Here is a 12,437-nt window from a genome sequence, read left to right as displayed (position 1 = left end):
AAAATATATCCTAAAATATCACATTTTAGCGATGTAATCGGTGGTCCCGCTACCCGAATCTGACAAATCTACTTTGTACGCACTAAATTAAGCCTTAACTTGAGATTTATTTGTCACCCATACTGTCACGAAACAATCTTGAATTAATTCGTTTTACATCAAATAACAAGGATCTAGGAGTTTCGTTGTATAAAATAATGATGCAAGATCATGCATGTTTTCATTCGACACGGCTTCGTGCGATACAGTAGAATATATAGTTAAGTTACACAAAGCCTCATCAACTCGAGTGCGGATATCGTAAAATGAACGCATGCATCATTTGTATAATAATCAGAAGATTCAGCCCACGAATCCAGTCATAAAAATCATCGTTTAAAACCATATGAATAATTATGCGTACCAATTTTTCACTAGCTGCAGTCAAAACGCTTCTGAATCCAAGATATAAGATGGCCACGTCGCGTCGTCGATCGGGAATTCAAATATGGCTCGAGAATGCGCATTTTGGATGACGTCACGAAAGCATGCGCGCGCATGCATACAGCCTCACTTTCAAGTTGACTCACTTTTTTCTTCTAAAATGCTCTTATGTCGATCTTGACTCATTTTTTACGACCATGTGAGTCAGTCGAAGCATTTTGCAAATGCGTCAGCTCATGATTGACACACTGGTGAAATATAAATGAGTCAATAGAGACTCATTGGTTGTTACTAATGAGTCAATTTACACCTGACTCACGAAAATTATGCTTAAATGTGTCAAATGACTCACTTTTTGTTGTGGGTGTACGTTCTCTAGTTATTTTCACGTCATTCAAGCACGAATGGAGTCCGATATCTATAAGACGGTACTCGATCGTAGACTAATTACTTCAAGAGAAATACTAGTTCTGGAAAAGAGGAAATTAATTCCTGACTACCCTCTTTCATGTTATTCCCATGAAGAGCAATTATTCATATTATAAATTAAATCATTTGATATTTAAAACTTGCAGGGTTTTGCACGCCTCGGGCTGAACAAATTCCACATGGTATTCGTTCTGACTGCAGATCGTTATAAACGTTATCGACTTTTTTTAATAAGTGGTAGAAATCTCGAAATGAAATATAAAAACTGAAAATAGTTCCTGAAAGAGGATGGCAACAGATATCGGTACTTGCGCTGTACAGAAAATATACACTCTTCAAATTGAGAATAATAAAGATAGCGATATCTTCACCATGTTTAAAAGAATGGTTCCACGAGAGAAAATGTCTGTATTGGTCTATGGGATTTCGTCTCAGCAACGTTTTCACCAATAACTGAAATAAGCAACAATTTCATAGTACCGTTGCATTCGCTGGTGCCTTCATCTATACGTAAAAAGCGAACACTTTAACACTGTGATTGTTTGCGCTGTATCTATGTATTTGGTTGATCTACTTTTTCGTTCGCGTTGATCTGATCATGTGAAAATTACAGTTTTTAAGATTTCCAGTTGTGATAATTAGTGAAATTACAAAGAAATTTGGATTTTCAGGGACAGGCTAAGATTTTGTTGTATACATCAGTTGATCAGTGTCCTCTTAACTTCTTTATTAAGCAGAATCTACTGTATTGCAAATTTGGTAGTTCTATATTGCTTGGGTGCTGAATGTACCTGAAAAATGAGGTACCATAATTAATGATGAGAAGCAGTTCAACAAAAAGAAAAACTAGTTTTAAAATGAAAGGCATATAAAACAATTGCATTTTCTCTATTTGTCGAAGGCGGCCTTTTCGCGACTAATTGTAATACCCATCGCAAGTAAGCTAGTGTTGCCGTTATACAGTCTCATTTAGGAAATAAGAAAAGACAGTTTGAAAAAAAAGATGAAAACAAATACCAAGTTACAAACATTTAACAAGATTTTGTATTTTATTGTATCTGTTTCAAGACATCTCCAAAATAATTATAACTCGATTTGTTACACTTCCAACAGATCCTACTACAGTGTTGGATGGTGGCTCACGTACGTTCTCTTGTTATTTTCACGCCATTCGTGCACTAATGAATTCACATAATTATCTATTTTTTTTAAAAACGTACTCGTATTCAAGAGAAACATCAGTTCTGGAAACAGGCGAACAATTTTTCCTGACTGCCCACTTTTTTTCATTCTCATGAAAAAGAACTATATCATAATAGTGATTTCAATAGCCTTGACAAATATTGCTCACGAAGTGCTATCCTATCGAAGATTTGACTAAAACTAGTTTAAAACTTGGGACCACAGTCTGATGCTACATATTTGTATAGTCCCACGTTCGGTGCTTTTCATTGTTAATGATATTAAGCAAGTGCTCTGACAAACCATTTGTAGTAGCTTTGGTGCACTGGATTCTGGAGAGTAATACAATTTAGTTACAACATTTCCAAACCAATCTGCGTTCATAATGCATCGGACAAAGAGAAAGAGTAAAAGCTGAAATTCTTGTTAAAGTGTAAAACGTCTAGAGTAAGCATCTTGAAACTTGTGTTTACATAATCAACAGGCAATGTTAATAAAATTATCTTTTACACCATATAAAGCGGTACGCAATTTTATTTGTGGCCGCTTTCATTTTTACAGGATCATATAGGCCTGTATAACTTATACAAGTACATTATGTATTCATATACTGAAAATTAATGGAGAAATTTTAAGGATATGTTCAATACTGCCAAAGATCCATGCTTTGATTTTGAATTGCTCTTAATTTACTACAGTATAAGTTGCCTATTTGTAATATTTTTTTTGTTTTCGATGATTTAGTATCAACACTTTACCTAGAAATTAAGTCTACGACCATGATTTCTGATAATCCCACTGAATATACGGCAACAACGGTTTCTACGTCAACTGGTGAGGGAAAAAATGTTATAGTGATCAAAATGCACATTGGTTAACAGCATATAGGCGTATAAAATGTGCCCTCCGTGGTGCAAATGTGCATTCTTTAATATCGATATCATTCTCATTGCAGAAGAGTATATACAACCTGGTACTAAAACACTAACCCAATTTCAAAGCAATACTAAACCATAACTTTTTATAGACGTTTCTTTCAATTTTTCAAATTTATTTTATGTTTCTCTTACATTTTTTTTATAAAATCCGTATGCACACCATCATGGGACAAAACAAATAATAATCAAGGAGATCCATAGCAAGAATAAGCTTACAATGAGTATATTAACAAAATTAGATTGCAGTTACCCGGTAGTGGGAAAGGGGAAACTAACATGACTGAATATTACGATATGTGATTTAGTCAATCAAAACCCACTCCAACATATGCAGTATTGATATATTTACCCATGTAATTGATCAGTTTTTACATACCATAGCACTATCTATTCATTGAGTTCTCCAAGACTTTCAACGCGATTAATCAACTTAATCATTATATTTCCCTCTACATGCTATCAAATATCACTATTATAGAGCTAGTCTATAGGAGGAAGAAAATTATCCCCAAAACCAATTATCCACAATACTATTACCATGTTGGTATGATGGCAAATGAGCTTTCCTTTAATATGACATTATAATGGATAACGGAGAAGTGATCATATTCGTTATCATTATCCATGACAAATTTGTTATCATATTTGTTACGTTTATCAACTGCTTTGTTCCCAGCTTTGAATGTTCAAGCAAGTAATAGCTCATTAGAGATGGATTAAGACTCCTTGAAGGGGGCAACATTACGAAACATTCTCTGAAAAGAAAACAAAAGAAAAGTAGAGAATAGAAGAAAAAAAAATCACAATTATCAGGTACCATTGGGGTCTAGACTTTGAAATATTATTTAAAAAACGGTAAAATTGCATACACACAAAAAATAAAAGATTCAATTCGAACACTTTCAAATCCTACTCAATCTCATTGTCCTTTCTACAATTACAAAAAGGACATCAAATTCATCTTGATGATGTTTGTATTAAAAAAAATTTCCTGTGCCTCAAATTTTATATTATTCGATGTAAATTTCAAGAGGTAGAATTAAATTTCCAGGGCTTCCTTTCTTTTGTACAAATGAAACAGAAAATTGAATATACAATAGCAGAGACGAAAGGTAAACTAAACTCCCACTTTAGGAAAAGGTCACTTTCTTTCTTGCAGAATTTTGGTCCCCTGGTATTTAATAAATTTTATACTTCCTTATTGTCAATTATGTTATTATATTGTTAATATTACTGTATTTCAGTGGAGCCTCTTCTTGACGAGTCCAATCTCAGTTTTCTTACATGATATATAACCATGAAGCATTTACAAATGTAACTGACTAGAGTAAGGGATTTGTGTTGTGCTGTTTTGTGTTGTATTGTCCCGTGTTGTACCATGTTTTGTATACATCCATTTACTTTATTGATATGTTATTACTGTATGCGATGTCGTTGAGTTTTATTTTCAATAAAAACACAAATACAAAAATACAACAACAAAAAACACCTTGAAGTAGGGTGCGATGGCCGGGCACAGAGTTCCAGATTAGTCCGAAACTAGATCGGCAATAGGTTCGGAAATGAAATTGTATGTGCGCAGGCGTATTAACTCGAGGGTGCCTATTTGGCGTAGTCGAATAACGCCTCGTATGTTACGAGCTGTATGATTTTGTGTTACTTTGAGTTACGTTCATTTTCAGTAATTCCACTTTATTCTTGGTTTACGCCTTTCATTATTTTGTTTAATATGTTGCTGATTATTTGCTACTTTTGTTCTGTTGCTTCATTGCTTCGTTGATTTTACTTCATATTATTATTTATACTATTTTGTTTGATTTAGTGCTATATTCTGTAGAAGGTAAGGCGACGAAAACGTTGTACCAATCAGCTTCAGCCTTACCCTAGTCAGACACCCTCCACCAGCCGCACACACACACACCCGCGCACACACATAAAACGCATTTCAAGTGTAACTAACAAGATATTTTGATCACCCCTAACTATTTTTCTGTCGTGAGATAACAGACGAGAGAGCCGTTCACCACCCCTTTCCACCCGAAAAGAAATTACTTTTAACTGTTCAATTACTTTCTATATGTTATATTATCAGAATATTCAAGGTAAAATTTCTGTGTCAACTCTTCGATCTTTATCATGATATCATATTTCCGTCATTCGAATCATCATCCTCACCCGCATTGTCAATATCATCATCCTTATAATTTGTATTTTCAATAACTTATCCATTCTACTTTCAATGTGTTGATCTATTTCATGAGTTTTGTCAGGGGCTGTCATATCATCGAGCAATCTGCTTACAATGACAGTCCTTTTTCCGCAAATAATTGTATAATGTTTGATGACATCAGTATTTATAACAGTTTATCATTTTGTTTTTGAAAATAACAATTGTTATTTATATATATATATATATATATATATATATATATTTGCTTATTTATGATTCACTGTCAGAAAAATACTTATCGTATTTTATTTTGCTATTGTTATAAAAAAACTGTGTACTTATATGAATGCAGAAGAAAATCAAATGAAATCAAAATCAAATATTAGCCTACCTACCGTTCTTTTATGCCATTATAGTCATCAATACAAATGGTCATCGTCCAGTAATCTTGGGATTATCTTTAGCGGCGGGCCTGTTCATTGCAATATTGGTGCTCATTATCGGCGTGGTCATTTACCATAAACACAGAGAGTAAGTAGTTTTTGCATTATTATCATTATTGCTATTATTATTATCATTATTATAATTTGTATTACCATTATCACCATTACAGTTATCATTGTTACTTGTAATATTACTTCTACTACGACCCCTAAGACTATTACTATGACTGCTACTGCTATACTACTACTACTACTACTACTACTACTATAGTATAATATATAATATCGGAATTTTATTTGATATGATTCATAGAATGCAATAAGCAAATACACTGTGAATTATATTGACTGAATCTTTACTGAAGCTGCGCCGAAGTAAAGAATTTAATTTTAATGAGCGTATTCTTGTTCTCCTTCTCTATTTCCTTCTTTCTCTCTCTCTCTCTCTCTCTCTCTCTCTCTCTCACTCTCTCTCTCTCTCTCTCTCATTCACTTTCTCTCCCTCTTTCTCTCTCTTGGCTATCTCAATTAAAGTTTTGTTCTATATTTTTGTCTATAATACAATGAATCGCATCAGTTATTCTACAGGATCTAACACTAAGAATCATGGTAAGGAGAAAAAATTAGTTATTGCATTAAGTCATAGTCACATTTACATACGGATATCACCCAATAGTGTAAAACATGCATGGCTTTTGGTTTTACATTATTTTATCTTGTATGTAGGCCTACTGTATGTCGTCCTTATTACTGTCCCTTTAGTTAACAAATCGATGAAAGCTGCACATTGGGGACATTTGTTCACATTATATTTGTAAAAGATTAACAAAGTATGTGAGTAAGCTTCTTGCCGGGGGGATGAGGATTCTGTCTTTGTGTGAAGTTCACGTAATATAATATTGTAGCTTTCCACATAAATAGTTATTATATCAATTTTCCAAACAAATATCAAAACACATATCATATTTGTCATATAGATTAGTCTTATCACATAATGCCTTTCAACATTGGAGGCTTTTTCATTTTAGTTGGTGAAATTGGATATTCATGAAATCATTTTGTTATGCCATTATAATTATCAACATTTTCCTACTACAGTGGGTAAATATCGACAATTTCAGAGCTTCTGAAAGGTCTCATCCAAGACAAATAAATTCAGGTTACGAATGTTGGCATATCACCTTAAGAATCCTCTTAAAACTTATGAAGGTATGTGGCTTAATTTAGCTAAAGCCCAATGTCATCTTCTACATATTTGATATCTCTATATCTTATAACAACATGTTGGTATATAGATCGAAAACTCTAAGAATTTACGACCCGAAGAAATTACGATTCACAAACCGTTCAAGTCCATGCAACCCCCCAACTTTTTTCCCTCAAATCATTAATCTAACTTTCCCCTCTATATAAATTTTAAGGAGAGAATTGGGGGCCTAGTAGGATGATAGATTAAGTAATTGCAATAATTTATGCCCTCGTAGTGAACACATATATAGGTAAAGAAACCAGGTAGTGGTCTTATGTACACTGTGTACGTAAATAAATATCATGACAGGGGTAATAACATTTATAAAGCGCTTAGAGACGGTATTCCGTATAAAACGATATATAAAGCCAGATTTAATTACTATTATCATTATGAATGTATTTGGTTTTCAGGCGTTTTATTTACAGACCCTCATTGTAATCACTCTGGTGTTGGTTCATGACTATCAATGTTAAATTTATTTATTTTCCTCTCGGGTTTCTAATGATTGGAAAATTAAACCTTTTCGATCCACTATTTTCTGGCTAAAGAATATTGAAACTGCATGTGGTATTAGTTTTCAAGCTGGGCCGTGGTTTCAACGCTGAAACATTGTTTCATTTATTTCTACTTCAAAATGATTTCGTACCTGTCCATCAATAATACAAATTTCTTTATTTTTCTTTCTTTCTTTTCATTAGATAGCTAAATGGTTTTTCGTCTTAGTATACGTTCTGTATCGTGGTTGTAAAGTTCAAAGTATTACAAACAATTGTCAAGATATCACTTCAATACATCGCCAATACTAAAGTTTTACAATGTTTTTTAAAATTATGTTATTTTATACAGATTTGAAATTGAAATTAACTTAATGCATTTTTAGTCCGATGCGGACCTTCCGATATTTGTTTCCACTGCAAATTAGTTTTTCACTGGTACATATATATCTATTACATATCATGACACTTAACTTCATTCCCTCATTGCTACATGATTCTATTTTTCATTGTTGAATTTGTGACAGCCGTTACCACAAATGAAAAGGTATGTACAAATTTCCACAAAACCCGTTGCCTGCAGTGCATCCTTCCTGCTTATGATACTGTGCTTGATATAGCTTGTTCTATGTGCTCGCCTTGAGAAATATTTTGGTGATATGCCTTGTCATCTAACTGTAAAATGTGTTGATCTCACCATACTTAGTAGGTCCACGATCTAACATACAACCAATGCTTGTCCAGGCTATACTTGTTTCATTCAATTAATTGTACGGCGGCCGATCCAGGGGCACCCGGTGGAGCTGATGCCGCCCCCAACAGAAAAAGAGGAAGGATGAAAGAGAAATAAAATAAAAGGATGACTTTGGGGGGCGGGAGGGGTGTCAGAAAGATTTGTAACCGAAACGGCACACGAAATAACTGATGACCATTTTTTTCCCCTTTGCTTATCACAGAATTGTCTAATTTATTTCCCCCCCCCCCCACCCCCACCCCCTGACAGAGATACTTGGATCCGCCACTAATGTCCCATTAACCCCCTTCTTTCTTCTGGTTTGTTGAGGGTGCTTTATGTGAAATCCATGCCGTGTCATTGTATTCATTCATTTTATTAAAACCCATTGCAAATAATAGACAAGTCACACAAAACCATTTACTATAAATCCCTTAAAAATAGCAGCTGTGACTGGAGTGAGAAGGAACTATAATGTGTGGCCAGGGTACATATTCATTCGAATCAACAAGACTATTTAAAAGTGATTTAATAACTAGAAACTAGCATAAGTAGTTAATTACGCTAACCACAGTAGAGGCTATAATTGTCCCCAAATCAATGAAATCAGACATTACATTATCCTTCACTTTGAAACGCCAATAACCTGACATTTTATCTGAAATTGAGTTAAAACTTTCAATAATATTTCAAAAAATGTTCCTTCCGGATGACTAACATGTTATTGTGAATTAAAGGCCCACTGCACTACTTGTAGCTACTTGTATATTGCTCCGATTGTCTCATTTTCGCTCGCGTGAACATTGCCAGCACAAACCACTGACCTCTACCTCCTGAACGGATCATCGCCCATTCCCATTCACTATACGTTACGTACTAAAAGGCTGTATTGTCTGACTGTTCATGAATATTCATGTTTTTGCTAAACTCGGCAAAATGTTTGCTTTTACTAAATGGAAAAATTACGGTGGGGGGTTGGATGAAATAGGCAAAAGTGATCTATGATAATTCATGCTTTTTATGTTTCGTGTGCTCGACCTATAATCTTCAAATCGCTTGGTAAACTGAGTCCAAAGTAAGACTTGTTTCACATGTGTATTATAGGCAATGACGAGCTTGCAACCTATTTTGAAAAATTACGGTGGGTGAACTTTCAAAAGTCAATGAGACATGAGGGCTCCAATGAAAGAGCTAGTGATAACGTACGTCGGGGTGGATGTGCTTTTCGTTTAAACAAAAAATGAATTTTTAAAGATTTCTTTTAAAAAACGTCCATAGGCTAACATGTTAGGCTGCTGACTCTGATCATGCTCTGACGATAGGGGGGGTTGTGAAATGAGACTAAACGGAGCCATAATTGATGATACATTCTTTCAGTCCTTGTATCAGCCTGTAGGCTTTTTAATTGCCGTAGATTTTGAAAAGGCTTTCGATTGCATTTCCCATAAACTTTTATTTAAAGCTTTGGAACAGTTTGGGTTTGGTAAAGTTTTGTGTTCTTGGGTTAAAACCCTCTACACTAATGTTAGCAGTTGCGTGATGAACGGGGGACACTCAACAGGATATTTTGGAATTAATAGAGGGGTAAGACAAGGCGACCCCCTATCTCCATATTTATTTGTAATAGTTATCGAATTACTAGCTCGTTATATTAGGAAAGATGAGAGCATTAAAGGGGTAGGATTCGGGAATAAAGAAATAAAGCAAGTTTTGTATGCAGATGATATTACATTGTTTTTAAAAGATATGGATTCAATTAATAAAGTGAAGAAAGTTTTCAAAAACTTTGAAAAAATAAGTGGATTGAAGATAAATATGGATAAGACAAATTGTATGTGGTTAGGAGAGGAAAGTGATAGGCCGGGTTTACCTTTTTTGGACATAGGGTACAACATATAAAGATCCTAGGGGTATATTTCGCACGTCATTCCAAAATAAAAGATGATTTGAACTATAAGGAAATTTTGAGCAAAATCAAAAGACTAATCGGTTGGTGGAAGCAACGAGATTTAACGATGTTTGGCAAAATTAAATTGTTGAAGATATATGTATTTTCAAAACTAAATTATGTTTCGTCTCTTATGACAGTCCCACAAAACATTTTTGAAGAAATCGAAAAGATTTCTTTTAATTTTATTTGGGGAGGGAGAGACAGAATAAAACGGAAAATATTATATCAAGATTACTGCGCTGGGGGACTCAGAGTAACGAATTGTAAGATATTTATCAAGACTCAGAGAATAATGTGGATCAAACGGTTGCTCTATGGAGAAAAGTATTCAGGTTGGAAAGTAACCTTTGACCACTTTTTCAGATCACTGGGGGGTCGAATCATATTTCTTTGTAATTATGATATAAATAAAATGGACTTGAAGGGTATACCATCATTTTATAAAGACATGTTGAAGGCATGGCAAGAATTAGATAAATGCAGACACTTTGGAGAAAATAAGAATAATCCGATTATATTTAGCAATAAGTGTATATGTCTCAGCGATAAAACATTTTTTGATGTCGAACTATTTCAGAAAGGTATACTTCAAGCGTCAGATATAATTGTCAGAGGTCATTTAAAACCGATCTTACATTTTTTAAATTTGGGTTTTGCAACTAAAAGCTTGCTTAGAATTCAAAAGATCTTTTCAGCAATCAGAAACGAATGGATACAAAGTGATTTTATGGAAGTAGACACTGAAAATTTTGAAATAGAATTGATGATATTTGGACGTTTACAGAAACTGTGTGATATAAAATCTAGGCGGTTATATGATTACTTCATTGAAGACCTTCAAAAAGAGTATACATTACATGTTACAGATGGCAACTGTCAATTTGATCTTGGAATGACGGAGTTGAAAGAAACATTCACAAGGATGAAAGGTGCAATGCTTTGTAATAAACATAGAGAGTTTCAATACAAACAATTACAAGGGGCTGTATATACGAAAAGAGAGCTCTTTAAATTTGGTTTTGAGTCAGACCATTTTTGTTCCTTTTGTAAACTAGAAGTAGAGACATACCAACATTTATTTTTAGATTGTCTTAAAGTTAAAAGATTATAGCAGGAGGTAATTCAAAAGTTACATTTAGTCGAAATTGACATTGATGATTGGAAACCCATATTTATGGGAATATCCGGCAATACTACTAGAATATTTGAAATAAATTGTATCATATTTTTAGTAAAGTATATCATTTTTATTTCTAGAAAAGAAGGAACTTTGCCATCTGTACAGAAAACAGTACATATGCTTAAAAATTACAGAGACGAGGAATACAAAATAGCCTTCAAAAAGGGGAAACTGGGGATGCACTTACAGAAATGGGAACAAATAGATGCATTTTTACCTTAATGGATGTGGGTATTATGTGGGTATTATTATTAGTAGTAGTATTATTAATTCTCTCTCGTGTACAGGTGGACAAACCGGAACAGGTTGCATGCAGCGTGTGTGTCGGCGTGAAGGGGGTGTGAGATGGGTGGGCTAGGGTGGGGGGGGGGGGGGTGAAGAGTTTGTGTGGTGTGAGTTGAGGGAACAGGTTGCATGCAGTGTGTGTTTGTGTTTGTATGGTTGTTTATGTGTGTGAAAGGGGGTGTGGTGTGGGTGGGCTAGAGGGGGGGGGGGGGTGTGAGAGTGTTGGGATAGGATGGTAATATGTAACTTTAAACCTTCCTCTACTGTTATTTTGATTATACACTGTTACATGCAAGACTTTCTTTCTTTTTTTCCCCCTTTTTTTCCCTCTATGTTCATTGATTAATGTAACTTATGAAATGTCTTGTATCAAAGATCTTGTTTTATATTGCTTATCTTGATAATTTCTTGCTATGTAAATTTCTTGCTATGTGAAATTATGAGGAAGGAAATAAAATATCATTTAAAACAAAAAAAAATCTACACTTTAACCCTTCTTCTACTGTTATTTTGATTATACACTGTTACATGCAAGAATTTTTTTTTCCTTTTTTTTTTCTATGTTCATTGATTGATGTAACTCAGGAAGTGTCTTGTATCAAAGATCTTGTTTTATATTGCTTAATTTGATAATTTCTTGTTATGTGAATTTCTTGTTATGTGAAATTATGAGGAAGGAAATAAAATATCATTAAAAAAAAAAATAAAAAAATATGCGCCCTCTATATAACAAACAATGCCTAATCGGTGACCATTGGTCCCCCATGATCATCTTTTCTTATGTTAACTGAGAGCTGAGTTGATGAGAAAACCACCTGTCCAGTGACCTTGCAGGGCGGTATAATCCCTCCTGTAAACTAGTACAGATTCGCTTTAAGAAGAATCTCTTCTATTATAACTATTCTGTTTACCCCCCCCCCCCCCCCCCTTTTTTTCTAATTTTCTTTTTCTCTCTCT

This window comes from Strongylocentrotus purpuratus, unplaced genomic scaffold (genome assembly GCF_000002235.5).
Source record: "Strongylocentrotus purpuratus isolate Spur 01 unplaced genomic scaffold, Spur_5.0 spur5_scaffold_7, whole genome shotgun sequence".
Taxonomy (NCBI): Eukaryota; Metazoa; Echinodermata; class Echinoidea; order Camarodonta; family Strongylocentrotidae; genus Strongylocentrotus; species Strongylocentrotus purpuratus.
This window is presented reverse-complemented; position numbering follows the sequence as displayed.